This window comes from Podarcis erhardii, assembly GCF_964252035.2.
Source record: "Podarcis erhardii genome assembly, chromosome: Z".
In the NCBI taxonomy this organism is placed as follows: Eukaryota; Metazoa; Chordata; class Lepidosauria; order Squamata; family Lacertidae; genus Podarcis; species Podarcis erhardii.
This window is the reverse complement of record NC_138504.1, coordinates 12984466-13011797: the sequence shown is the minus strand read 5'-3', so window position 1 is coordinate 13011797 and position 27332 is coordinate 12984466. Positions and strand designations below refer to the sequence as shown.

The 27332-nt window shown below is 43.2% G+C and overlaps 1 long non-coding RNA gene across 1 annotated transcript in view; it reads left to right on the top strand.

Moving 5' to 3' along the window:
* The window catches only part of LOC309334101, a 552008-nt gene that overhangs the window by 359408 nt on the left and 165268 nt on the right, over positions 1–27332 (top strand). The gene's annotated exons all lie outside the window — the stretch shown is intronic.

Genomic DNA, 27332 nt, shown 5'->3' with positions numbered 1-27332 from the left:
TTGAAAGGCAAACCTATCTAATTTTCTTTTAGGCAAACCAAAATACAGCTATCCTTCAAAATTTGTGCATTTCTGAATTTTGCAAGGCAGTTCTTTAGCCAAGTAATTAGTACAAAAATGCATATATTATGGTAAAGTTTATATAAAATGCACATATTAGTAAAAATATCATATAGAATATCATATATTTGCGTAAATGGCTTTGCAAAATATGCATATTAGGAAAATGCATACAAAAATGTATAAAAAGGGAGAAAATTTCCTAGTGAACTTTTCTTTTTTTAAAAAAATATTATCACAAAGTGATATGGAAATGAGAAGAGCTGGAGATTGGAAAAATGAGAAAGTGATAGAAACCAAAATGGATGGATTAACCCAGGGGTAGGTAACCTAAGGCCCGGGGGCCGGATGCAGCCCACTTGCCTTCTCAATTCGGCCTATGGACGGTCTGGGAATCAGCGTGTTTTTACATGAGTAGAATGTGTCCTTTTATTGAAAATGCATCTCTGGGTTATTTGTGAGGCATAGGAATTCATTCATCCCCCCCCCAAAAAAAATAATAGTCCAGCCCACCACATGGTCTGGGGGACGGTGGACCGGCTCACAGTTGAAAAAGGTTGCTGACCCCTGGATTAACCCATGCCTGACTTCAAAAGAGAAAAATGAGGGCTGATCATACTAAATGAACATGGAAGGCTGCAGGGGTGCTGCATGTGGAGGGCAGGGGTGCCATAGCCCCAGGCCCATGGTTTTGAGGGGGCACAAACCAGGTGTCATCTTGCTGGGATCCCGCTGCTGGAGGTTTCTGGGCCTGGCCTCGCTGCTGTGTCCCTGACCCCTTCGCCACACAGCCAGTGTTGGGGGGATTCGCCTGCCAAGGGCCGCAATGCTGGGCATGCAGGCAGCACAGAGCGGCCTTGCTTGGCTCTGGTGGCAAGGGCTGGGCTGGTGCAGCAGGCTCCAGGAACCCTCTACGCCCCACCTCCACCAGGAGTGTACACCCTGGGCACCAGCAAATGATGCAACACCACTAGAAGGCTGGCTGTTAGAGGGAAATAGCTATATGGGGGAGGAGAGTGGGAAAAGGCATGTCCTGGATGGATAGTATCCCAAACAGGAGCATTTCACACTGCTATTATTATTATTATTATTATTATTATTATTATTATTATTACTATTTACACTACCATGAATTCATTTCAGTTGCATGCTCTTAGGCTCACTTACAGTGAAGTAAAGGGCTTGAAGGCTTCATAGAAAATGTGGGCTTTGAGAAGGGATTTGACGAATGGCACTGCAGGTGTTCTGGGGGACAGTTCCAGGCATAATGGGCAGGAAATTGGAAATTAAAAAATTTCTTGTACAATCCTAGTGAGAGTACTAGACACTGTACTGATTGCTAATTGCTTCGCAAATTAGGCACAATATAGAAATGATTAATAGGAGCAAGAGATCTTTTCAAACATTGGTCATTAAGGCAATATGATATTAATATTCATCCAAGGCACCTTATTTGCTTCTTAGATGAAACTTGCACAAATACAGGGGATAACTAACACCAGCCGCTTCTACAACTAACTTCTACTTTAACATTTTGTTATAGAGGGAGGTGAGCAGAACAGAGGGCTTTTGAAGCACTTCAATGTGTGTGTGTGTGTGTGTGTGTGTGTGTGTGTGTGTGTTTAAATTATATGCAGTGGACAGGATTTGGCCAGCTGATTTGGCCAGCAGGGACTGGCAGATGTCCATAAGCCATGAACTATGTTGTCATAGGAGAGAAGATCCAGCCATATGGTGCTTGCAGTATAGGCGGGATAAAAAGTCATATTGGCAGGGAAGGGGGAGGAGGAAGAGAATCCAGATGGGAGCTAGAGAATCAGTTCAGATAGGAGGTCACCATGAATGGATTTAAGCTTGAAACAACTTGGATGGCTTTAAAGAGGATTAAACAAATTCATGGAGGGTAAAGCTATCATTGGCTCCTTATGTTCTACCTCCACTGTCAGCTGCAGTATGCCTCTGAATATCAGTGGCTAAGAATCCCAAGCAAGGAGAGTCCTGCTGCCCTCAAATCCTTGCAGGCTTCCTGCAGGCATTTAGGTGGCCAGGAAGCTGGGCTAGGAGTATGTGCCTTTAGTCTGATTCAGCAGGGGCATTCTTATAGAGCTGAAGCATTAGAGCTAATGGGCTGGAGCTGGCACAGTCTCAATCTGCTTTAAGAATTTATAACCCACTTAAATATAAAATATCTAAGTGGTGAGCAAGAGTATATAAAGATAGATAAGATAAAACCCATCATACAATAAAATTAAAAGCATAATACACATCCTTCATTGTAGATCACATCGGATGCAAACTAAAAGCCACAATTCAGGAAGGGCTGAGAAAGAAAAAGGCACCAAGCTCTCATCCAGAGCATGGAATAGTAAGTGCCTATCTAATCGCCAATGGGACATAGTTCCATAATGCTTGTGCAACCACGCTGAAGGCCCTGTAGCTATTAGCCGCATGGTGAATTGACCACATGGCACTGTCAACATGACTCATCAGCTGTGGGCAGTCGCTGAGCAAGGGATTGGAAAGGCAGAAACCATCAACATCTGGAGGGCCAGAAGAGTCCTGTTCTATGGTGATTACGCTGCAGAGTAAGTACAAAAAGCATAAAGTACAGGTGAGATGTGAGGGCAAGCCAGATAAGGGAAGTTTCCATTCCACCATTCTCTTTATTTTTTAAAAAAAGTGCCAGTGCTTTGGTCATCTATATCCTCTGGACTCCAGGCACTGCCAACATTGGGGCTGATGATGTATAGCACCAGTATGTCATTGGTGTGTTCCGAGACCCTATTATGCAGCTATATATCATCACAGATCATCTCTTCCAAGACAGATTATGATTATATATCATTAGGAGCAATGGCAGGATGGAACAGGAGTCCCAGAAAGGGATTCTGAAACTTTTATAAGAATAAAATCTATCGTTTCTTAGGTGAGATGAAGAAGATTTTAATACAATGGATGAGATCCTAGTAATTAATCTGCACTTGGCATTTCAGCCCACTGAGTTTAAAACCAATAGCTTTTTTTCTGTAGCATGTAACTGATGAGGGCTTGGAAGGTCAGAAAGGTGGGTCACAAATGTAATAAATAAATAATACTGATGCAGTATTTAAAACAGCAACAACAACTCATATTTCAATGACAGAACAAAGGGCCAATGGGAGGGCTGCCCTCTGGGAAGAACATCATACACTGGGTTGTGAAGGTGCATATGAGGTTTATAGATCTATAGTCCCATCTGCTCTATGCATGTAAAGCAGTGTCATACCATTTTAAACAGTCCTGGCTTCTCCAGAAGAATCCTGGGAACTGTAGTTTGTGAAGGGCTCTTGTGGGAGACCATTATTCCTTTCACACAAAGGAATCAGTCAATGCCTCTTTCCAGGAACTAAGGAAAATGTTGCCCTCTGAGTGGAGGGGGCATCTCTTAACAACTCTCAGCACCCTTAACAAACTACTGCTCCCAGAATTCTTTGGGGCGGGAAACCATGATTCTTCGAAGTGGCATGATGCTACTTTAAATGCATAGTACAGATGTGGCCTAGGTTATTACACATTCAACTGCAAATCAGCAACCAATGCTAAAGTGCATATTGCTGTGTGGGTCCTTCTCAGGGCTTAAAAGTGGCATATAAATACTTTGAAATTAAATAAGTGAATTAAATTATGGTGTCATTCCCAGATGCCTTAAAGAGAGGGTGGAAAGGAGACTGCCTACCAACTGGTAGACTCTGGGAAGAAGCCAGATTATTTCCACTAGTACTGCGAAACTGAAGCGGTGGGTGGAAGAACTGAAGGAGGGGCATTTGAGCTCACATCTCAGCAGGGGGACCATTGGCAAGAGCCTCATGAAACTCCTGCAATGAGGAGGTAGACTTCCTGAAGAAGAGAGAGTCAGGGAGAATGTCTTCTCCAAGATTCTCCCCAAACCTGGGTTTGACAATGAGGAAAGGGAGCAATTAAATTCTCCCTTTTACATTCCTTCAATTTCAAATGGTTCAGAGCTCTTGACTCTTCCCTCACCATCAGTTCTTCATTGAGGAACAATCAAAGGAACACCAGCTATATTTCTCCCCTTCGTTTGTCTCTGTTAATTTGGATTTCATTATGCAGCAATTCTCTGAGCGAACAACACAGACTGCAAGCAGTCTCTAATGATACCTTGCATTTTCATTGCATCTATCATCAAGGCTTTTTACACAGATTAATTGATTGGACTTCATTATTGGGCTTAATCTTTGCAAGGTAGTTAACACCCCTTGGAGGAACAGGAAATAGTTGAGGTGTGATTTATTCACAGCAGCACAGCCTAGTGGAGGGTAGCACTCCAAACGGAAGCCAAATTGTGAAACACCCTTTATAGTTGCCTTTATTCGTATTTAAGATTACAAAAATACAGGGGGGTTTTTTAAAAAAATGACAAAAGAGTTTAACTAATTTGATTACCAAAAGTATTTAAAAGGTGAGCACGCACGTGCATGCATGCACATTCACGCACACACAGAGAGAAGGAAAAGGGGAGGGGGGAAGAAAAGAAATGCCCTAAATCTGTTGTTTCCATTTGGTCTCCTAATGTCTACCTTTTTTGTCACTGCCACTTGAGCAGCTGTCAATAATTAAAAGAAGAAACTATTTTTGTGCTAAAATCTCATTGTCCCCATTGAATATTGATGACAATAGGAATTTCGAGTCATTATCAATATCCAAATTCATTATTTTTATATACATTATTCTGTATCACTATCACGGAAGGTCGTTATTACATTACATCCATGCTACATATTGAAATACATTCCACCCCTTCCATGACCCCTCCATCAGTTATTGCTTTATAGATATTGCTTACCTGCTGTGGAGTAAGATACCAACAAAACACAATTTTGATGGAATTTCCTCCTGGTTTTTTTGCTGAAAGTGATCTAAAAGAGCTCTGTAACCATGTTTTCGACCAGTAGCAGATGGCATGGTGGATCTGTGCCACTCATTTGACCTCCCTCTAGCTGAGTTCCTGCTGTATACCAGCATGGAGACGAGGAGGGGAATTGGGATAGTGCTGACTTTGCCTCACCCACTCTATCCAGTAGAGACACAGTCAGAGGGAGGCCAGATGAATTTTGCTGTCCCACAATGCTCTCTGCTACTGTTTTCGAAGACTGGAAATCATGCAACAAGGTATTCAGATCCTCCTCTATCTGTATACAGTGGTACCTCAGGTTACAGACGCTTCAGGTTACAGACGCTTCAGGATACAGAAATAGTACCTCAGGTTAAGAACTTTGCTTCAGGATGAGAACAGAAATCGTGCTCTGGCGGTGCGGCAGCAGCAGGAGGCCCCATTGGCTAAAGTGGTGTTTCAGGTTAAAAACAGTTTCAGGTTAAGAACGGACCTCCAGAACGAATTAAGTTCTTAACCAGAGGTACCACTGTATTACAACTTTTTAACACCAGACTTTTCATATATATATAACAATTCAAAATGCTTAAGATGTACGTGCTGCCTGACTGCAGAGCTTTGGTATATTAATATAAGTGCACTAAAAGATGCATTATAGACCAAGGCATCAATACATGTCAACAGTAACCTACCTTTTGGAGAAATTTCAATAGGTATGTGCAAGCTCTCCAAGGCTTTTATTTGTTTCCATATTCTCTTTTGCATGCCTTCTGCGTAAGAACTCAAAAAACAAACTATCAAATGAAGTCCTACCGCTGTTTATTACTGAGCACTTTCACAAAAAGTGGGTGGATTGTGCAAATACTCCCTTTGGGAGTACTGGGAAATTAACAATTCCCAGTGCTCCTTTTGCCCAGGACACTGCTATATTGCATAATTCGCTGCTGTAAAGAAGAAAAAGAATGAGGGAATGAAGGAATCAGAAAGAGGTAGGGAGGAGGAGAAAGAAACAGCTTGCCACCTGCAACTCTCACACAAAGATTTGGAGAAAGGAAAGGAAATGCAAGGGAGGGAGGGGTAGTAGGCAGCAATGGTGTAGAAAAAAACCTGAATAGGGGTATTTACAATAATAGATATCTTAAGGCTGGTGAAGTATGAGCATTTCCTTGCTGATTTTTCTGTTTCCCTATTTTGCTTTGGTCCTTGGGGAGTGTCAACGGTAAATACAGAAAACAAAATAAATGGTTGGTGCAGTTACTACGTACCAACTGATTTCTACGTACCCTGATTTCTTTCTAGCAAATGTTGCAATGCATCTTGTTATTTTATTGCTGCCATATATATCACTTCATTTTGGTATGGATGGGAAAACTTGTCAATTTCAGTTTCTTGGTATTGGCGGTTAGGCATTGGAATGTGTTGTTGGTGTATGGAAGGGCAGGGTGTGGCCATCGTCTACCCCTTCACTTATGGGTATTCCGTTAAAGGAATCCGGTGGTCGTGAATCCTGGCCGATGCCCTGCGTGGCAGGGGGCCATGGCACAACCCCCGGTGACATCAGGGGAGAGCTTATACAGTGGTGCCTCGCAAGACGAAATTAATTCATTCCGCGAGTTTTTTCGTCTTGTGATTTTTTCGTCTTGCGAAGTACGGACTTTGGAAAAGCTTCAAAAATCACCAAAGTCTTCAAAAACCTCAAAAAAGGCTACCATACCGCGTGCTATGAGTTGCTCCTCGAAGTGAATGCACGGTTTTAAGAAAAAGGAAACAAACTTGCAAGACAAAGGAAACAAACTTGCAAGACATTTTCATCTTGCGAAGCAAGCCCATAGGGAAATCTGTCTTGCGAAGCAACTAAAAAAACGAAAAACTCTTTCGTTTTGCGAGTTTTTCGTCTTATGAGGCATTCGTCTTGCAAGGTACCACTGTAGTTGTATTTGCATCAACAGGCTCCCCCTACTGGTGGTTAACCCACTTTAGACTCACCCCTCCCTGAGTGGGTGGAGTCACGCTCTGTTGTTTTATCCAGTGCCTAAGCCAATACCTCTCACATGCTGCAATCAATAAAGCTGTGGCCTTTTCCAGCCCATGTCTTTATTATTCCCAAGTGGGGGGGGGCAGGTCCTCGAATCACAAATATATATTTTATTGCATAATATTTATAAACCACTCAATTGTAAAAAAATAAAATAAACCAACCTCAAAGTCATTTACCAAAATAAAAAGGGAGGGGGCGGAATCACAATGCTACTTTAAAAAAATACAAGAATTAAAATACTAAAACAGATTGAAATTACCTCAAATTTTTAAGCATCTGGGTAGGTTTTCCAAACAAGAATGTTTTTAGCATCATATTTTACCCTAGTACAGTGATGGCCAAACTTGGCCCTCCAGCTGTTTTGGGACTACAACTCCCATGATCCCTAGCCAACAGGACCAGTGGTCAGGGATGATGGGAACTGTAGTCCCAAAACAGCTGGAGGGCCAAGTTTGGCTATCACTGTCCTAGTATATTCATTTTTGCACATAATGCTTGGTTGGAGAACTGGATTGCAAAATTCAGGCAACTGTGAATTTGTAGGGTTGACTGTGTATCAGTCTGCATATTGCTTTACGAAGGAGATAGATCTTCCTTTAATTACAAACTGAATTGAATTTCTTCCCTATCAGTATTGTAGGGAAGGCATTTTGAACTAGCAGGAGTTTGTATTTTGAACTCCCCAGCTCAAAATTGTGCCTCCATCATTAAATTTCTCTGGAGTTCTGGAGTTCTTGTTGATATCATGGCAAGTTCAGATCCAACACTGCTTCTTTCAAGAAGGCCTTCTTCAAAATTATTTCTCCTTCACTTTCTTTATTTTCTGAAGGTAATGGATTGACACATAATCTTTCAAAGCCAACCATAAGAAACAAAACAATCCCCTTTATCCTTTTATATGGGAGCAGGGGGTGGGGTGGGGGTGGAAATACCATTTGATTCAATATCAGTCTTTTAAAAATTAATTTTGTTTCGGTGTGTCTCCAAGAGTACGCACTGTTCAGAAATTTGCTGTCACTTGATGACAGCCACTCTTGATCTAATGCATAACTCGAGACAGCGCTGATAAACTGTAAAACTTTTTTGCATCCCTACAAATTGATAGTGAAGGCGACAATGCCTGGCAAAATGGGGAAAGAATGATTGAAATCAGGCCAGGGCGTTATCTCTGCACCTGATCACTTCCCAGACGTCCACAAGATATATGTGGTTATGCACACTGGGTATCGCTTTGGATTTATATACCTTCTTGAATTTGTATGGGTCCGTTTGATTTCCTTTCATCCTTTCATATATTCCTGCAGTTCACTGTAGATTATGATTGCTTTTCTACCTCTCTCGGCATCCCACCCCCTCCCTGCGTTCTCTTTCTTTTACTTCTGGCTGGTGATGTCTGAACAAAGCAACACGTCAGCATGGACTTTATAAGTGTGTAAAAATAGTAACACTTAAATGTTTGCAGTCCTTATACTCCCAATCTATCTCAAGCTGTCAGCATGCGACAGGGGCCACCCTGTCAACTAGCCAGCTAAACCACCCAACTCGGACTGTCTATAAATGGCTACCCAGCTTCCCACCACCAGCAGCCATTCTTTTGTTACACGCCTCCTCCAATCTTTGAGCAATGCAAGATTTTAGCAGTTACCCAGTGTTATGTACTGAAGTTCTCACCCTGGGCCAGCAGGGGGATACTGTAGATAGTTTTCACTCAGGTCCACATATGCAAATAAGAGATTGAAAGTGACGTTCAGTGATTAGATAGTAACATAAAATGGTTACTGTTGCGTTCTCGTGGAGCTCTATATAAGCAGGCTGGCTGAACCCTTCAGTTCAGTTCTCTTCTGGCCTGTGAATAAACAAGAGCTGTTTGAAGAATTGCTGTGTCGTCTGATATGTTCACCCACAACTTAATACCCCGGAACCATTTTTCCTTTCAGAAGTGAGGCACAGCAGAGACTGTGGTGCCTTTATGGGATATGGTTTATGAAGCCTACATAGGAGGGGTTCACAGCATTACCTCTCCAAGAGGGTCTTACATAGCTGCAGTCCTGTATTCAGACAGACATCAGCCATTGAGCTCTCTGTCCCAGTCTCCACTCCACTGCTTTACTGTCTGCATTACCTCACTCCTAACTTCCTACTCTAAGCCTACAGTGCTTCTTAGGACCCCAGCTATTTGCCATCTCTGGCAAGTTCATGTGATCCATTGTTATATTAATGGGTCATTACCCTTTAGGCCACCACCTCACACAAGAGGATAGTCCTGGCTTAATAAGCTTTTGACCATCACAGGAAACACCAGCTTGGGTTAATGAGCTTTTGACACATGCTGATTTCAGAGAATCAGAAGCATCTAATATATGGCTTAAATACATATGGCTCTAGTGCAGATTTAACACTTAATTAAATTCTAACACCTACTGAACCCAAAATTTAGTGGAGTCTTGCACTCACAGACACATAACACTATGTACAAGAGAGGGACCCTTTCTGTCAGCTTCCTCTTCAATGCTGCCTTTACAGAACTAAGCAGGGAGGAGGATGGGAACAAAAGGAGAATTAGTTGGCTCTGCCTGTTGTAGGCTATGGTTGCATCTGTCTACCTCTGCCTACTGTAAGCTTCCCTCTTCTTCAAACTCACCAGTCCCAACGTGCAGCATCCACCACTCATTATGAAGCAGACAAATTTGGGACCTCTGATTCAGTTCTGCCTTTTTCCCCTTTCTTTTATTATACAACTTATTCCTATTGCCATCTTAATGACATTCTTTCATAAAAATGTTTCCCCACAATTCATGCTTCAGTTCCAGCAATGCTGGTTGTCTCTGCATTTGATGGGGATTCGTTTTGAAAGAGATTTCATAACACTGTATCATAATGGTAACATCAAAACAAACAAATTGCAGCTGCCATTTTCACTGGAAGCAACATTTCTTAATTCAATCAAGCAGAGAAAGAGAGAGACATGTGTCTTGTCGGATGTCTTCCATCCTTGAAAATAATAACAGAAACAAGACAGCACGCTTGGGAAAAAAATCAAGCATAATTTAGTATTTAGTGGACCATTCCAATGACAAGATGTTTACTAATTACATGCTAATGATGGTAGGGTGACATCAAGGTGATGTTATGACCTTAGGATGATATGAAGGCAGATTGTATGTGATCTGCTTGAAATCTACTCATGTCATTATTATAGGCATTGCTGAAACTAATTCCTGGACTGCCACTGAAACCTGTGTAAGGCAGTATTTGCACCAGTGTAGCAATGCTTCTGGGTGCAGAGTGATGCCCAAAGAATCCATTGTTGTAGTCAGGATTTAGCAAGTCTTAGAGCAGTAGAACCTCAGGCTGAGGGACCAAATACAGTGGTACCTGTAATTCATTCCGGAGGTCCGTTGCTAACCTAAAACTGTTCTTAACCTGAAGCACCACTTTAGCTAATGGGGCCTCCCGCTGCCGCTGTGCTGCCGGAACACGATTTCTGTTCTCATCCTGAAGCAAAGTTCTTAACCCGAGATACTATTTCTGGGTTAGCAAAGTCTGTAACCTGAAGCGTCTGTAACCTGAAGTGTATGTAACCCGAGGTACCACTGTACCTCTTTGCCATTCAAAACTCTCCCCAGACCCTACCACTTTTGCCCCTTCTCTGAGTGCTTTTGCCTGTTTTGACTGTTTTGACTGTTATGGGATAGAGGTTGTGTGTGTGTGCGCGCGCGCACGCACACACACACACACACACACACACAAGAGAGAGAGAGGTGGCTTGAATGAATCCTACTGTATGTAGGTAAGAGTCATTTCTGTCAGGAGCGCAGTCTACACTCGAGTAGGACCCTGGCAGAGACACATGCTTGACTGGCATGTTTCCTCCCTCCTGGTCGATCGTTCAGGAGCTTCAAAAGCTTTCTTCAGCCTGAACAACTCAGTGACCGATGCCAACAGACACCGGAACACTTAGGGATCCACAGAGTTTGCACAACTTGTGTAACAGACCTCAGCAACTCAGCATTTTGGCTAATCTACTTTATTTACATATAAACACACACGGAGCACTGCAACATGGCTCCCTCTCTCTCGAGCATCAGACAGCAAAGAGAAAAAGAACAAAGGACAATAGTCCCACTTCACGGAACACAGTAACACAAACATCCTGCCTCTGTCACTTCCCACTCTGTGGAGTCAAAACATACACCGTCATGTGAAAGATAACAATCCTATGACTGCAATCATAGAGCAGGAGTTCTAACAATTTCCACTGCTCTGCCCATTTTTTACTCTGGCCATGCCCACATGTAGCCCCCAAAAGGTTTCACCATAACACAATGTGGCCCCTGAGCTGAAACAAGGTTCCTCACCCCTGCGGTGGCACTTCTGGGCCTCACTGTACATGAGTAGAGACCACCATTGTATCACACAAACATTCATTTAGATGAAGCACTCTCAACTCCCCAAGCAGTGAGTCATTCCTTGGACACCATAGTTACCTAGGCTTGGTTTCCTTTGAGAGCACTCCTTATTGCTTTATTTTGTTTTCAGTTTCCTTTAGCAACAAGTATCTACAATGATAGCATAAGTGGAAGAAAAGAGGGCACTCCTGCAAGGCAGATTAGCTGCCCTGCATCACATCTCCCTGGATCTATTACTCTTCTTCGCCACTGCAGCCTGTGCCCATTCACCCAACTCTTGCTCAGTGGCGGTGGTGGAAAGGGGCAGCAGTAGATGCCAATGCCTCTTTGCTCCCTGGCAACCAAGTAAGCCAGTAGCAGCAGCTACTGGTGGGTATGAAAGTGAGGAGTTTGAGTCACTAAGGGAGGGAGGCATGGAGGCATACACAGCATACAGAGATACCCCATACCTCCACAGGGATGCTTGAATAAGTCTTCCTTCATACAAACGTAGGAAGCTGCCTTATGGCAAGTACCAAGTCAGACCACTGATCCATCTACCTCAGTACTGTCAACACTGATGGGCAGAGTTTCTCCCAGCCTTACCTGGAGATGCTTGGGATTGAACTTGGGACCTGCTGCATGCAAAACAGATGCTCTATCACTCACCTGCAGCCCCTCCCTCTCACACACTCTCCATTATAACGATGGGTCTTTTACTAATTGTACATAAAGACCATCACTATATCAATCAACATTCCATAAAGTTTCTCCTCATTACTGGATGGGGAGGGGGGGTCCTAAGGAAATACATGCAGAGGTCAGGTTCGTTTTATGCATGCTTAGCCACTGAGAAATAAAAATTTCAAGGCTTAATTTAAAAATCAATTCTTGAAAGGGAGAGTAAATGGCAGGCTAGTGCCTTTTGGTCCTGTTTTCCTGTATTCCTCTGGCATCACCATTACACCATGGAGAGCCTCTTTCTTTCACACAGTTGCCCTCCCTACTGATGCAAATGAAGGTCTTTGAGCCTTGATAAACCATTACTCATGTTTATGCTTCCTATAAGCTGGAGAAAGCACTCCTCAGCATCACGTGTCCAAGGGCATCTTTAATTTCCAGTCATCTCCATTTATGACCCTTGTTCTGATTTGTAGCAGACGGTAATTCAGACTTGCATTATTTATACCCTTTAATAACCCTAGGTCACATTGGTCTTATTTGGTTTTCCAATATCAGAAGAACTGTTGCACTTATAATTAGGGTAGTCTCTCGGGGTGGTTAGAATTAGCCTAATTCTATGCCCCTTTGCCCAGCTGATCAAAGAAGCAGATAGGAACATTAGTATGCTAATTATTACCTCCATAGTCATGTTAAAACAAAGTTTTGCTGGAGTGTTTATAGAGTGCCTATCTTTGCCCAACCAAATGCTGGACTGTAGTTGTGGAACAGAGAGAAGCCCTCTCTGCATTCAGCATTCAGGCCATGATAGGCATGGATCAGTAACTTCATTGATCCAATGCGAGGAACCAGCTTAGATTTGGCTTACAAAGAGATGGAGGGAAGCATTCCCCATCTCTTTTTATTCTGCTAGGCTGCCTGCACTTGGCATTATTCTTTTGGGTGCTCATTGCTTGCTGCTAAAGCCTTTATTTCAATAACGTGATCCTTGTTTCATTTGTGACTCATGTCTTCCTTCCAAGAGAAGAAGGGCAAAGAGGCTTTCAGGTTCCCTGATATCTTTGCTGGTTATATGACCCCAGCCAATCAGGGATTCCATAGGCAGCATGTCACAATGCCACATAGCTATAGATTTTTATTTTATTTTTTACAAATAAATATGTCACAAAGGCAAAGAGTGAAGGCTGTGAGCAATCACTGTGACACCTTGATGCCAATCAGATGTGGGTTCATGAAGATCCTGCAGTACCAGTTAAGAGGGAGGGCAATATTTTCTGTCCTTATTATGACTGAACTAATATTTTCACCACACTTTGCAGATCACCAGCTCCACAAACACTTGTCAGTTCATTAAGACTACTAATACTATTGACCGCAAAAGAGATGGTTCACATACCTTTTATTTTGTTTGTCTGTTTCCTTCTTTTTCCTATTCAGTATTGTGCATGTGTATTTCCTGCATGTTATGACTCTCAGGAAAACAATAGCACAGTGGTACCTCGCAAGACGAATGCCTCACAAGACGAAAAATGCGCAAGACGAAAGAGTTTTCTGTTTTTTGAGTCGTTCCGCAAGACGAATTTCCCTATGGGCTTGCTTCGCAAGATGAAACGTCTTGCGAGTTCTTGTGAGTTTGTTTCCTTTTTCTTAAAGCCGCTAAGCCATTAATAGCCGCTAAGCCGCTAAGCCGTTAATAGCCGCTAAGCCGCTAATAGCTGCTAAGCCGCTAATAGCCATGCTTTGCAAGACGAAAAAACCGCAAGACGAAGAGACTCGCGGAACGGATTAATTTCGTCTTGCAAGGCACCACTGCATTTTTATTTGATTTGCATTCACTACAAAAATTGGCATCCATTTTAAAGCTTTCCGTCAGTTCAGTTCTCACTGCTGAACAATACCGAATAAATGCAGTGCATGAGACAATGGGGTGTAGAATATACAGTTAAATGCACCCAACAGGTTGTTAGTGGCTGACTGACTGATTCTATTTTTAGCATGCTCATCCTCCAAGGAGCTCAGGGTAGATCTCTTATCCTCACTGCAACCCTGTGAGGTAGGTCAGGCTGCGATGTGGCAAGGTCAGCAAATGAACTCAGTGACCAAATAAGTTTGAATTAAGGTCTCAAGTCAAAGTTTAAAAAATATTCACTACACCAGTTGTCACCAATGTGGAACCTAAAGGCAGCAGTTCACTCAACAGTACTTCCTCTATTACATCTAAGAAGAGTTTCAGGAAATATCCCCTCAAAAATCCATAATACTTGAAAGAGCCTGTTTGATCTTCCTGCTCAAGCTCCCCTGCATTGAAGACATTATACTATGCCCATGGCAGCCATTTTGCATTAGGCCACACCCAGAGCAACCTTTTTATGTTATGCCATGTACCCACTGGCCCCAAAAGACTGGTGACCCCTGAATACACTGTACTCCTCCCAGCATTTGGGCACCCCCATATGCAAGCCAGTCATATGCAGACCCAGCACCAGTGGCTGATCATCTTGAACACTGGCTGAGGGTCTCTAACTAGCACAGCATTCCACTAGGACACCTGTTTCAGTAGCTGGAAGGTGACAGTACTGCTTTTTAATGTAGGCCCCACTTAGCTCTCTCATCTGCGGTGGACACCCGCCATCTTAATTTACCCAAAATGCAAAGCCTCAGCCTAGATACAGATTGCATATGCCCGGGGCACTGCATTTTGAGTCGATTAAAATGGCAGGCAGATGGGAGCTGAAATTGGCTCCTGTTTGCAAGTGGAGCCACCACCTGCCCACCACTGAAACATTGCTCCAGGGCCTGGCAGGAAGGACAGTGAATAGGGTTTCTAGGTTAGGAGCATCTCAGACCCTGAGATTTCAGAAACCAAGCCTGAGGCCTAGGGGTGGCCCCTGGTCATGTCACAGGAGACAGGGCACTTGACCCCTGATGATTCTTACTCTGCACTCCTTCCCACTACTGAGCCCTAGAGACAGACTATTATTATTATTATTATTATTATTATTATTATTATTATTATGCTCCATCCATCTGGCTAGGTTTCCCTGCCTCTATGGGCAGATCACAGCATATATCAAAACATAATAAAACATCAAGCATTAAAAACTTCCCGATATATGGCTGCTTTCAGATGTCTTCTAAAAGCCAGATCTTTTTTTTAATTATTATTTTCTTGACATCTGAAGGGAGGGTGTTCCACAGGGAGGGCATTACTATCGAGGAGGCCCTCTGCCTGTTTCCCTGTAACTTTGCTTCTCACCATGAGGGAACCAGCAGAAGACCCTCGGGAGAGGACCTTGGTGTCTGGGCTGAACGATGGGGGTGGTAGATGGGAGGAACAGAGGTGGGCAGTGAAGACAACAGAAACTCAGAGAATCTATGCTATATTTTTCAGCTGGCTCCTGCTAGACTGAAGCTTGAAAGCTCCACACAAAGCCACAACAAACAACAACATTTTTAAAAAGGCATTCTTGCCCACCTGGAAATTCAAGATCCTCCACTAAAGAGGGCCAGGGAATCCTAGATACTTCAGCTCAGCTCTGGGAATCTGGCAACCCTAGCAGAGAGTGATGTTGCAGCTGCCGCTGTGGTCATGACAGCAAAATACTTTTTATTTTTTTTAAGTGCAATTGAATTGAGAGCATGCAGTATTTCCTAGGAAGTGGGGGCCCATGCCAAGGCCCTCTGAAGTCTGGCACCAGCTCTTGTTATATTAAATTTATAACAGGCAGTATTATAGACAAAGGGTAAGAGCAAGAAGCTGGGGAGGGAGGCACAGAAATTAATATGCCCTTAAACAATTGTGTTACTGTGATTAGATCTAAAGAATGCCAAAAGCAGCAATATCTCAGGAAGACTCACTGACTAGGCAGCAGATAGCACTGTCTCACTCTGACATCCCTGCAACTGCTAATACTGCTATCTTCATTTGCAGTAATCATCAAAAGGAAGGTTAACTTTTCTAATCCTTTGTGCGAGTCTAATCAGTGACTATATCATCAGAGCCAGCTATCTTTATCTCGTATTCCCAGTACAACAATGCTATCTTTGTCTTGAGTGGATTTCTCAAGCAATTTAACACAGTAGACCACCCTCATCCTAATCCAATGCTTATAGGGCAGCAGGCTACTTTCCAAGCTGAATGTCCTAGCCAGTGAAATAGAGTCAAGGGGAAGATCCCTTGCAAAAGGCAGAGACTGGCTCGAACCAGATACCCTTCCACTAGCAGCAGGGAGTTCAATATGCAGGACCTTTCCTTATGCTCAAATGGACCATGACAGAACTCCAGTGCATGGGAAGAGTGTTCTTCCCAAAGGCATCTGATTGGCCACTGTGAGAAAAAGATGGACTATTTGGACTGATCTCTCAGACTCTTCTTGCATTATTATGTATTTGAAGGAAAAAGCCACCAGCAGCAATACCCTCCAACATTCATCAGATGAAAATAAGGGCATTCTGTTCCACATCAGTATCAATGCTTGAGCATTTCTTCCTGGTCAAGTGCAAAAGTTATTAGCGGAAACACACAAAATTGCAGTATATTAAGCACAGAAATCTCTGAATTTATGTATTGCATTTAGGGAAGCTGAGGGAAAAAGAAAACCCCAAATCAATAAATACAGCTAACTATATGTGTGTGTGTGGACGACTTTGCAATGTCATCATGCATTTATGAGCATTTTGGAAGCATGATAACTTTGAACAACCATAATGTTTGTGATCCTGCAGGTGTATGATATGTTTATTTTGGAGTCCAGGGACATATAAACCTTTGAGTTCGGAGATACGTAAGCTTCACTTTCTTTTAGTGTTTCAAACTTCTGAGCAAATTGGGAATGTGTAAGCAACTGCTGCATCCTGATGCTGTGGTGGATCCTGGCTGAATCAGCTACACACCCACACAGAGGGAATCCCCTCCCCCAACTCCCCTTGGATTCACCCAAATGCACAAAATGGGGAGACATCAGATTTCAGAAGGCACCGCCAATTCAGCTCATGGGAGACTTCAATGCCTTTTCTCCATCCACATGAGAAGCCAAGCAGGAAGGGGTTTTGGAAGGAGGACCCCCCCCCCATCTCCCGAAATCCCCTTCCTCTCTAGAAATCTAGTCCAGTTCATCTTAAGCCACACAGAGAGTGAAGCTACAGAATCAGATCTCCCTCAAAGCAGGAGCAGGAGCTGAAGAGGAAACACCTGTTATGTGTGTTTGGCAGCTCAGTGACACTTCAGGTTTCCAGACTAATATAAAGAAACTGAGCCTTTCTCATTTCAGCCTCCCATCTAATCTACCATCTCCTAATTTCAGATGGGATGGTTCCTATGAGGGAACACAATTCTTTACTCATATTCACCTATCCTGCAACTGAGGCAGAAGTCTTAAGAGTTTGATTTTTGATGCCCATGTAAGCTCCTGGACAGTATAGAATACCTGGAAAGAGCAGAGGGCATTTGAAAAGCTGTGTGCATTTCTCACCCATCACTAGGTGGAATAATGTGCTAAAGCAGCCTCAGTCAAGGTCTAATCCACAAACCAGTTAGTTCGGAGTCTAGTTGTCACATTTCTTTTACTTTAGAGCAAGTTTGGAGAGCCTTAAGTGAGACATTTTTGACAATTTCAAATAAATTTTAATTTTGCTAATTAAAAGATTAGTGAAATTTCTGAGGGCGGCGGTGGTATCACACATTTCCAACTACCCTGACGTGCAATTAGCTGTTAATTTTCAGAAACTGCTGCTCACCCACCTTGAGAGAGCATTTGCCGCAACCTTAGGCCCCTGTAAAGAACCCTTTTGTGGCTTCTCTCAATGGGAGGAATGTGGGTAGACATGTGGGTACTCTAGTCCATAAGGAAGAGGTGAATATCATTTAAGGTGGCTCCACCCTATACTCCTCCTTCTTCTTTCAAAACCATCCCTCCTCCCTTTACAGTGTGGGCATAGCCAGTTGTCCTATTTATTGGGCTGAGAAGAAATTACTGTATTTTTTGCTCCATAAGATGCACTGTTTTCCTCCTAAAAAGTAAGGGGAAATGTCTGTGCATCTTATGGAGTGAATGTATGGTCCCTGGCAGCAGCGGAGCTGAGGACCTTGGTTCCTGGAGCGGCGGGGGTGTGGCACGTCACCCGTGTGAGCGTCCTAATGGCAGCGCCCGCGCGAGCGTGTCCCACCCATGAGAGGGGGTGGGGGAGAGGCGAGGCGGGTGAAGAGGGCTTTAGAGTTCCCTCCATTCTAGGGGCTCTGTGACTTGCATGAGAGCAGCCAGGAGCCAGAGTGGAGGGTGATCTTTCTCCCTCATCAAATTGGGATGGGGAGCTTTTTTCTTGCTTTCCTCCTCTAAAAACTAGGTGCGTCTTATGGTCAGGTGCATCTTACGGAGTGAAAAATACATATTTAAGGGAGCCCCTAGTTGACCTTGGGACTCTCCTTTTTAGCCCACTTCACACAGTATGAGTTCTGCATGGGCAGAGGCTTTTATTCCTTTAGCACACTGATGTGAGCACTCTAAAGTTCAATTTCCTTTGGCTTCGTGGTACTCAACACCTTGGGGTTGGTCATGCACAAGGGGGCGAATGCTGGGTCAGCAGGGCTGTGCTGTGCATGCCAGGTTCCAGTACCCAACATGCACACATTAAGGAGGCAGAATTTCCTTTCAATTTTTTGCTACATGGCCAAAGAATGAGACTGTAAATCTGCCCATTATTTTCTGGATAACTCTCCTGCCTGGCCTACTTTCATTTGGCTAATCAGTTTAATTGGTTTGTTGCAGATGCACTAAGTTGTTTTGCTATATTTTATTAAATATGACCTGCTTCACCATATTTACGCTTCTCGAATCTTCTTTCTGGGTACAATAGCAAATTTAAAGAAAATTTGTACTAATGACATTTCCTGTGGGAATGTCTATCCCTATTCCAAAGTGGCTTTTCAGTTGCTCATTATACACATCAAGTACCATAAAAACATAAGAATAGCACTGCTGGTTCAAGCCAAAAGCCCATCTGGAGTAGATGTTTTGTAAACTGCACCCCTTAAGGTGGCATGTCAGTGAAGCCTCAGTTTCCTGGACCCAGAGGTATTCCACAGACCACAAAACATCTTTGCTCTGTCAGAAACCCTCCCTCCACTGCCTTATCAACATTTGCTAACTATTAAAAATAATACACCTTCTTAGCCAACTCCCATGTTGTTAACAACCATTTGATCAGCAGAGGAAGTTTTCCATGATGTAGAAAAGAACATAATCAGTTGATACTGTCTGTGGACCAAACCACAATTATAAGGAAGAGCAGCAGCAGCATAAAAGTTGGTAACCCACATCTGATCCTTCTCCATATCAAATGCTGCCTTTCCCTTTCACCCCTTTCTCAGAAGTGTTGGAAGTTACCCCTTATCAGAAGTTCCCCACCCGTGACATGAAATAACATTATAGTTGCTTCTCTTAGACTATTATATGGGCAAAAGGTAGCTGTGTGTCATAGTGATGTAAGCAATCTTTCTGGCTTTGGGTTAGTTTGATCCCTCTCCTTCCCCCACCCTCAACCCACCATGCAATCTGATTAGGATGCTGTTATCATGACTTTGTACATTGCTTCTACTCGATGCTTAAAGTCTGGAAAGGCATTGTGGTATGCAATACTCTGTTGAGGTTGCAAACCTTTTTGACCAAGTTCTGCTCCTGGGTCTTTAACAGCGCCATAATCAGCAGACATAATTGTGCTGCTAAAAGCTTCTCCTGCTGGTTTCAAACTGCTCATCGAACAGCTGTTTAACATGGTTGTTTTCTGATGAGTTGACAAGGCTAAACAACATTGCAAATATAAGAAGTGTCCTGCTGGATGCAACCAAATGTTCATCTCCTCCAGCAGCCCGTTTTCGACACTGTGACCAACCAGATGCTTCCAGGGGTCGCACAAACAGGATATGAAAGCAACAACCTACTGCTATTACTCAATAGCATCTGGTATTAGTGGCTTTCTGCAGCTGACCCTGTAGGCTCTATTTAAGCCATCATAACTCATGCTCAGGTTCATTTCTTGAGCCAAAGGATTACTGCCTCGATGGCTAGCTCTCCTGATCTTCAGGAGCTTGGAAACTGAGCCTAGGCGTTAGGTAGCGGGCAGGACTTTGCAGGTCTTTTGTAGTGGGTCCCAGATTTCCTGATCCCCACTTTTATTTTTTTTAAATGCTTGATGGGCAGCTGAGCACACTGCCAATTAGCCCTGAGTCACTGCCATCTGAAAGATTTGAGTGCCTAATTCACATACAGCTTACCTGGTCCAGAAAATACTGTTGACACTGTTCACAGTAAGCCAGTTTGCTTTCCCTCTCCCTGAAATTTGACCAAAATTCATGCATATAAATCAGCATATGCAATATGCAGATTTGTGCCATGACCCCAAGTCTTTCAAGTACCTAGCAATGACTAGGTTTGGAGTAGGTGCTCTGTGACTCTTCCCAGTGACATCTCCCACTGTATCCGAAGGTAAATGTTATGTGTCCCAGCATGAGGGCCTTTGTTTTTTTACTTTTTGAATCTGAAGCTGGTGCTTATTGGTACATGTAGTGTGGAAGGCAGGGAGGCCAACAGTAGGTGGAGCCAGATAGGTTCTACTTAAAGTTTTGTGTCTGTCCCCCGCACTCCCTGCAGAGTTCTGCAAGGGTAACACAGAGACTAAGGAGAAGGAAGATAATAGGTGGTACTATCCATCAACTGGCTGTAAACAAGAAGGCAGGAAGGTCAGTACTAGCTGAGGGTATTCAGAGCCAATACTTTGGGTTTATAACACACAAATTCTATCATGCAAAGTTTGTATAATAGCAGCTCTTTTGCAATGCACCGGTGACAGTTTTATTTATTTTCTATTGATGACGTATGCTTCACAGTTGCCTCTTACTTTGTGGGCAGCACAGGATCATTTCGGCTAATCATTTGGGCTTTGCAGCAAGTGCGACACTAGACCACTATGTGTCCTTTTTCTTCCCCTTTCCAGAGAGAATCTGGAGGGCAAATATCTATCTTGGAGAGACCTTACAAATGCTGGATCTACTTTCACTCAGCTACTGCTTCTGAGCGGAACAGGCAGCCTGCAAGCCTCACATCATATATTTAGAGCAGCAGGTGGCATTGTTACTTGAAATAAAACAAGCACAAGGACTGTACTGAGCATCACAAACACAGTTTCATTGATTAATTGATTCAAATAAATTCAGAAGGAAGCGTCCCCAGATTATATTGTACATCTGTTGCCACCACGCTAGTGGGAAGGGCAGGCAGACGGCTGCGATCGGAGACCAAAACACAACAGATTCCCTTTGAATTAAAATGCCATATCCCAAATTTAGCTGAAGTGCTGCAGAAATAAAGCAGCACAATCGACAGCAACAAAAACCCCACACACATATAGGAGGCAAGCACACATGTAATGCATACATTTAATTCCTAGGTAACCAACTTTTCCACCCATTCCCATTTCCCCTCAGCAGCAAACTAACATGTGCAGGCATCAGCAAGTGATAATGCTTGTCTTTATCCTGTAAAAAGATTCATTTTCTGGTTTCTGCTTGGGTCAGTCACATGCCTACCCCAGAGCTTGAACCACATACCCCACAGGACAGTGACTTGAAACTTAAAACAGAGGATCATCTTCAGGATTCCTTCTCTTGATACTTTATAAAGAATCCCTAGAACTAACAGAAGATGAGGTGCAGCTACCCCCCCCCCAATCCATAAGACTGCTTGCACAAAAAGCTTTGGGTCCAGGGTGAAAAATATATGTCTAGGGCCCAGAGTCAGTCTACTTATGATTAAGCAATCCCTGATATTCCCTCACTGCCTGCCTGCCTGCTGCTGCTGCCTCACTGCCCCAGAATCATTGCAGCCTCCCTTACCTGGGCTGTGCAGTAGCACCCACAAAGCAGTGGCACTGATGGCAGCTTCCAGTGAGATCTTGCCCAAAGCAAGCACTGCTTTCATGGTGCAGTGCCCATGAAGGTGCCATCTCTTGACCTGCTGCTTGAGGTGGCTGCCTCACCGCTGGGCTGCCCCCGTTCTCTGCCAGCAGCTGTGTTTGGTGGTTGGTTTAGGAGGCTAAAGGATATAAGGCTTCTAGCTACTGAAAATAACATAGGTCTCTGCTTTCTTGTTACTGGGTTCCTGTATTTATGGTACTTGGTCTGAACTCCCTGTGATGTTGGTTTTTGGCTTTTTCTCTCTCAGTCACATTTAGACCTAGACTGATTGTCTGCACTTGACCTTGGCTTGCTTGGACTGTGCTGCATCTGCAACCCTGCCTTCATTGATGAGTACTTTGGTGAAAGTTAGTGTTTCCTGTATCTAGAACCCTGGTCCCTGAGGAGATGCCCTGCAGAATGGCAGCCAGGAGCAGTGTTTTCCATTGGGACTGGTAGGGCAGAAATTGGGGCAGTTAAGAGTAGATAGATCCAGAGCCGAGCCAACTAATTATTGTGTTGTCATCATCCTTTTTCCTGAGAAGTTTTGCAAAGGCAACCCGGAGACTAAGGGCTTGTTCACACTTCTACTTGTCCCATGCCTTAACACCAGCCCCAAAGCAGTGTGTCTGTCCACTGTTTTAACTCCAAATAACCTGGGTCTAGGCTATCAGCCTCCTTCCATAAGATTCTGTTCCCATCACTTGAGGCTCATGTCCTGTATCATCAGAGGTAATCTCATTCTGCACTGTGGGTGTAATAGTAAGTGTGAACCAAGCTGATTCATTATGTTTATTTGTGATTTGCTTTTCTCCAACAATCTGCATCTTTAAGAGTGTTCAATCATATTCTCTGGATTTGTGTTTAATAGGAAACAAATTGGTTTGAATAACTTTTCAATGAAATTGTAGGGTGGCTGGTTGCTAAAAATCAGGGTTGTGCACCAGATCTGGCCAAATTCTAGGTAATGAACCAAATCAAGGCATATTCCTTTATTACCTTGTATGTTCACCTTGGGAAATCAAAGCAATTAAATCCAAGCAGAAGCTTATCTTCTAGTGCTACTTTCTCAAAGTTAAAACTTGTTCTTGGCCCAAATAACACCCCCCCCCCATGTTGTTCTTCAGTCACTGAAGCACTGAGTGGGGGCGGGGAGAGGTAGGAAGAGAAAATGCGATCAGATTGTGAATAAGGATGCCTCCTTGTTTGTGTGGCTTCACTGGGCAGTCAAATAGACTTTCTAGATCTAGAAAGTGCACTGAGGTCTAATGGAGAATTGGATAAAGGAATTTGTCAGCAGCGATCAAAGAATCCCATTGCTACAAGGGAGCCAGCAATTTTCTAGCCCCTCATGCCAAAGCTTTGATCTGTGGTATTGGAAAATGTGAAAGGCAAGCCAATGACACATAACAAATGCTTCTTATCTTGAACCACAGGACAGTAGTGCAAAGATCTTACTCGTTCCCTTTTTTTTTGAGATGGCATATCCAGCTTTCTCTGTTTTGTAAAATAGCATGCCATTGGCATGATCACTACCTCCCAGTGATGAACATGGAAACCTCACAGCCAAGTCAATAGAAAACAGCCTGGTAAGATCACATTTTTGCTTGGTGGAGTTGATCCTGGGCTATATAACATCCAGCATTTCCTGGAAATGCAATGAGTGATATTTTACCTTTTTGAACATGAATGCCTTTTAAAACATTTCATGTTTTGATTACAGAATCACAGAATTGTAGAGCTGGAAGGTACACCAAGAGTCATCTATTCCAACCCCCTGCAATGCAGGAATCTCAGCTAAAGCATCCATGGCAGGTGGCCATCCAACCTCTGCTTAAAAACCTCCAAGGAAGAGGAGGCCACAACCTCTCAAGGGAGTCTGTTTCCACTATCAAACAGTTATTACTATTGAACAATTTTTACTGCCAGAAAGTTCTTGTTTTGCTCATTCTTGAAGTTGGCAGGCAGTAGCCCTATACTAAATATGTATCTCTTTGTTTTGGAGGCCATGCACCTTGGTGGCCATACATCAGTAGCAGAGCATCAGCTTTGCATGCAGAAGGTAATCAATTCAATCTCCAGCTAGGACTGAGAATCTCTCCAGGCTGAAGCCCTGCAGCGTGGCTGCCAGTCAGTGTAAACAATGTTGATCTAGATGATGCAATGCACATGGTGGTTATAGAAGTAGTGATGATATTGAGGGTGTGAATGTGCGAGAAAATGTATTTTATCCAAGTAACCGCAGCTTATGGGGACTTCCCATTGCTGGCTTGTGCACTGCACTGAAAATTCATTGTGCTGCACTGAAAATTCACTGTGCATTTCCCCCACCCTTTTTTGAGGAACAATAGTTGCACTAAATATGATAAAAATGGAGAGAACATATTCCTCCTCTCATTCTACAAATCATTTATCTGCTGGTCTGCACTCTACAGCATCCCTGGTTTTCCACATTCAACTTAAAGGCGAGGGCAAAACATCACAAGGTATCTCCTCCCATGGGGCTTTTTCAGAGCAGGACACACCGTCAGCAAGGGAGGCTGCAAAGTGCTGAGGAAATGTTTACAGTGGAGAAATAAGCATAACACCATCAGCCACCTTGCATTGATAAGGTAAGCTCAAAACTCCACACTCAAAGAAATTATAAAGAAATTCCAAAGTGTCTTGCAGATGAGACAGGAAAACAGAAAACAGAACGCATACGCCTTGCCCCCTTCTATTTGTAGAAGAAAACATTTTGAGAAACTGAAAGATTGATTTCTGCACAGTGCTAGTCAGAAGTGGGAAATTGTAGTTTATTTCCTACAAAACATGCAGTTTTCAATCTACAAACTGCATATCTGATACAAATCTTGAGCCAAGTCATATGCATCTCCACAGACTTTATTAGGCCTGAACCTCTCTTCTCGACTCTGTGCAGGCTTCCAAATTTTTGTGCACCTGAGCAAGTGAAACGATACACGCTGATGAGTGTGATCAGTCACAGGCTTCTCTTCCAACCCTGGAGTTGCAGAAGTGAATGGGGAATGTATCGGCAGTTGTGCAGTAATCTTCTCATCCTCATCCTGTGGCTCCATGTTGGAGATTGTTGTTTTTTTATCATTGTAAATTGTTTTGAATTGTTTTGAATATTCTGTATTAATGTTGTAACCCATCCTGGGGTCTTAGGGTGAAGGGCGGGTAATAAATAAATAAATGCAGATTGTGGGTTGCTTGGCCTGCTGAAACTCCTTACCTCAGAGGGGTGAATCTTTCAGGAAAGGTGGGTTATTTCTGAAGAGAAACATCAAGCGTGCCTTGTGTAAGAATCGGCAAACGGAGGAACCAGGTCCCGATCAACAGTTTTTAGTTTGGCTAGCAAGCCAAGCTGAAAATACACCTGAACCCCTAACTATACCTTTCCTACTTGTTACAGCTTTCTACAAACTTTCAGTGTCACTTGTGTTCTGTTATTCTGGAACTGTATCTATATGGAAATTGGCATACGATAATAGCAGATTGAGAAAGTGCTGTCAACCATCTCATTTTCTTTTGCATTAATGCCATTAGTCACATACTATCTTTAAGGGTTTTTGTGCTCTTAAAGGTATGAAGAATTTAGCATCAACTGAAAATGTAATAAGTCCAGCTTAACCCTTGAATACCACAGTTGGGGAGAGGAAAGCAAAATGCCATTCATTAAAGTGAATAGAAAACAATTTTATTTTATTTTTTGGTTATGTGAGATAAACAAGCTTCTTGTATGCCTTGCTTGCTGAACAGTTTTTTGAAATCTGAATGTCAAAATAATGCTGTTTCCCTAGAGCTAAGAGTAGACATTTTCACATTCAGGTGCCATATAGTTTGTTTTTGTTATAACAATCTATATGAAAATTGTTTAGATTGTAAATCCCATGCAGTCACAAAAATTGAGACAGCCAGTCCCAATACAACACTGTATATACCTCAGTGTTTAGTCCTGTGCCAAATTGAATTGTCACAGTTAACACACAGGATCACCTGGATAAGATGAGACATGATAGCCATCTTCAAATATCTGAAGAGCAGACACATGGATGATGGCAAAAGCTTGTTTTCAGATGCTCTGGAAGGTAGGATCCAAATCAATGGATTAACATTACAAGAAAGGAGATTCCAACGCAACATCAGAAAAGTAAGAGCTGTTCAACAGTGGAGTGGACTACCTTGGAAGGCAGTGGGCTCTAAACAGAGGTTGGATGGCCACCTGTCAGGGATCCTTTAGCTGTGATTCTTCCATGGCGAGGAGTTGCAATAGATGGCGCTTGGAATTCTTTGCAACAATTCTAGGATTGGGTCTGAATGCTCTCATTCTTTGTGGTTTAGCTCATCTCCAGAATCACCATTGTAACCAGGCACATCTGGCAAAGTTAGGGCAGTGTTTCCCAACTGGTGGCCAGGATATTCCAAGGGGGCCACAGCTGAAAATCACATAAATGGGGGGGGCACAGCATAATACTGGGGGGCCACAGAAGGAAGTGATAAGTGAAGAAAACAAAGAAGTGACTGGGAAAAGAAAACAGAGAAGTAGAGGGAACAGAAAAGTGACTGTGCTTCCCAGTGGAGGGAGTGCCATGCGAACTCTACAGCAATATCGATTCCACTTCCTTCTTCCTCCCACTTCCACATTCTATCACTGCATGCACCAAGCCGTCCGCATCTCGTTTGTCATGGGCAAGGTGTGTGGCTGCAGCAGTGTTAGTGTGTGGGGTGCTGTTTCTTTGTGCAAGTTTTAGTACAAAAGAAGGTATGTTTCTTTTATCAGTCACTTCTATGTTTTCTTCACTTCTCACTTTCTTCTGTGGCTTCCTAGATTCGTGCCATGCCCCCAACCCATTTATACAGTTTTTACCAGTGGCCCCCTTGGAATATCCTGGGAGCCATATGGCCCTTTTTTGGGAAAAACAGGTCTAGAGAAGAGTCTTAAGGGCTGGATAAAGGGGCCTGAGGACTCCCACCAGCCCCTGCAGTAGAAGAGACATGTCTCAGCAGGAGGTAGGTGCATCTTGATTGTGGTAGTGCATGTTTATTTATTTTTATTTATTTTTGAATTTATAAGCTGCTGTTGTTGTTGGCATCAAACCAGTGGAGAATCACAGCACCTGCTATGGCTTCAGAGACCAGTAATTTGTAACTGCTGCCTCCCACAGTATTTTTGCTGCATTAGCAGCACTGAAGTGACCTTCCCAGGGTGTGAGCCTGGGCAGTGTTTATGGACAACAAGACCCTCCCCCCCCATCAGTCTTGCTGGTGTGGTCCAAAGTAAAGTAGAGCAATATATTTGGTGTGAGCTTAGCTGCAGGAGTGGCC